This window comes from Hippocampus guttulatus, unplaced genomic scaffold, assembly GCF_054856545.1.
Source record: "Hippocampus guttulatus isolate MCC_2025c unplaced genomic scaffold, RoL_Hgut_1.0 HiC_scaffold_34, whole genome shotgun sequence".
Classification (NCBI taxonomy): domain Eukaryota; kingdom Metazoa; phylum Chordata; class Actinopteri; order Syngnathiformes; family Syngnathidae; genus Hippocampus; species Hippocampus guttulatus.
In genome coordinates this window covers 100,001-102,500 of record NW_028233893.1, presented here as the reverse complement: position 1 = coordinate 102,500, position 2,500 = coordinate 100,001, and the positions used below count along the sequence as shown (strand labels likewise).

Below are 2,500 nucleotides of genomic sequence, written 5' to 3'. Positions count from 1 at the left end.
CGCGGGGCGGGGGCACGTGGCCCCCAGCCCCCGCGGCCCGACCCCGCGGTGCCGTCGGAGGCGGCGCCGGCGCACCCCGGCCTCCCGAGTTCGGAGCGGACGGATGGGCGGAGGAGGACGGAGGCGGCGGCGGCGACGTCGAAGGTGGCCCGCGGGGAGAGGCGCGGGGCGGGGGCACGTGGCCCCCAGCCCCCGCGGCCCGACCCCGCGGTGCCGTCGGAGGCGGCGCCGGCGCACCCCGGCCTCCCGAGTCATGAGCGGACAGATGCAAACGGATGGGCGGAGGAGGACGGCGGTGGCGGCGGCGGCGGCGGCGGCGACGTTGAAGGCGGCCCGCGGGGAGAGGCGCGGGGCGGGGGCACGTGGCCCCCAGCCCCCGCGGCCCGACCCCGCGGTGCCGTCGGAGGCGGCGCCGACGCACCCCGGCGCGCCCCGGCCTCCCGAGTCATGAGCGAACAGATGCAAACGGTTGGGCGGAGGAGGACGGCGGTGGCGGCGGCGGCGGCGGTGGCGACGTCGAAGGCGGCCCGCGGGGAGAGGCGCGGGGCGGGGGCGTGAAGGAGACGGGCGGGGGGTACGGTGCCGGTCTTTGGCCGGTCGCCTACACCCCCGCCCCGACCCGTAAGCGCCCCCAGCCCCCGCGGCCCGACCCCGCGGTGCCGTCGGCGGCGGCGCCGGCGCACCCCGGCGCTCCCCGGCCCCCCGAGTCCAGAGCGAACACACGGGCGGAGGAGGACGGCGGCGGCGGCGGCGGCGGCGACGTCGAAGGCGGCCCGCGGGGAGAGGCGCGGGGCGGGGGCACGTGGCCCCCAGCCCCCGCGGCCCGACCCCGCGGTGCCGTCGGCGGCGGCGCCGGGGCGCTCCCCGCCGCGCCCCGGCCCCCCGAGTCCGAAGCGTGAGAAACGCCGATAGGCGGCGGGCGGCGGCGGCCGCGCGGCCGCGGGGCGGCGGGCGGGTGCGCCGCGGGCGTCGCGGGGGGGGAGGAAGGTCAGGAGGACGGTGTCGGGCGCGGGGTGTATGTCGGTTCGCGTCGTCGCGCGGCCGGCCGCTCCCCGCGTCCCGCCCGGCCCCCGCCGGCCCCCCCCCCCGGTCAGGCGCCCGTCGGCGTTCCCCGACCGCCCCACCCCGCGCGTCCGCGCGGTCGTCGACGTCCCGTCCGCCTTGTCAACGCTCCCATAGTCCAGGCCGGGCCGCGGCCGGCGTCGGGGACCACTCCCCCGCCGGTGCCATCGCGACCTGGCCGACCTCGGAACCTTACCCCCAGTCGCCGGGTACCCAACCTTCTCGCCACCTTCGGCGGCGAGCGGGGGGTTCAATGTCTCCGAAGTCCCCCCCCCGGCCTGCCGGCGGGGCGGGGGGGGGCTAGGAGCGCCCGGAGGCGCCGTTATCCCCCTTTTTAACCCCTTCTCTGAATGTTGGCCAAAACCGCAAACCAAACGTACGACTCTCAGCGGTGGATCACTCGGCTCGTGCGTCGATGAAGGACGCAGCTAGCTGCGAGAACTAATGTGAATTGCAGGACACATTGATCATCGACACTTTGAACGCACCTTGCGGCCCCGGGTCCCTCCCGGGGCCACGCCTGTCTGAGCGTCGCTTGTACATCTATCGGGATCGGGGCGCCCACGGGCGCCCCCCTCCCGCGGTTGGGGCGTCGCGGGCCACCGCCGGCCTACCCCCCCCCACCTTCCCTCCCCGCACGGGGAAATGGGGGTGGGGGGGGGCGGACGGCACGGCCCTCGTCCCCCTAAGTATAGACCCGACCGCCCGCGCCCTCGACGGGCCCGACCACCGCGCGGCCGCAGGGGCCCGCGGCGGCTGCCGATGGAGGATCCGTCCCCCGCCGCGCAGTCCGCCGCGACGCACCGCGCGGCCGCGTAGGAGTCGTGCGCCCGGCGAGGCGCGGGGTTAACGGCCGACCCCCGATGACGGGAGGCGATCCGTCGCCCCCGCCTCTAACCCCGTTCGACTACGACCTCAGATCAGACGAGACGACCCGCTGAATTTAAGCATATTACTAAGCGGAGGAAAAGAAACTAACAAGGATTCCCTCAGTAGCGGCGAGCGAAGAGGGAGAAGCCCAGCGCCGAATCCCCGCCCGGCGGAGGGCGCGGGACATGTGGCGTATAGAAGGTCGCTTTGCCCGGCGCCGCCCGGTGGGGGCCCGAGTCCTTCTGATGGAGGCTCTGCCCGAGGACGGTGTGAGGCCGGTAGCGGCCCCCGGCGCGCCGGGGCGAGGCCTTCTCGGAGTCGGGTTGTTTGGGAATGCAGCCCAAAGCGGGTGGTAAACTCCATCTAAGGCTAAATACTGGCACGAGACCGATAGCGGACAAGTACCTTAAGGGAAAGTTGAAAAGAACTTTGAAGAGAGAGTTCAACAGGGCGTGAAACCGTTGAGAGGTAAACGGGTGGGGACCGCGCAGTCCGCGCGGGGGATTCAACCCGGCAGGGCGCGGCGGCGGGGCCTTTGGCGGCGCGCGGGTTCGTCCGTTCCGCCCCC

The 2,500-nt window shown here is 75.1% G+C and overlaps 1 non-coding gene and 1 pseudogene across 1 annotated transcript; both read left to right on the top strand.

Moving 5' to 3' along the window:
- Positions 1-1,442: 1,442 nt before the first annotated feature.
- LOC147185141 (5.8S ribosomal RNA) lies at positions 1,443-1,596 on the top strand. Its single transcript, XR_015099819.1, has one exon. It is a non-coding gene; the product is annotated as a 5.8S ribosomal RNA (ribosomal RNA).
- Positions 1,597-1,995: 399 nt separating this feature from the next.
- LOC147185140 (28S ribosomal RNA) overlaps positions 1,996-2,500 on the top strand; it is a 2,349-nt pseudogene continuing 1,844 nt past the window's right edge.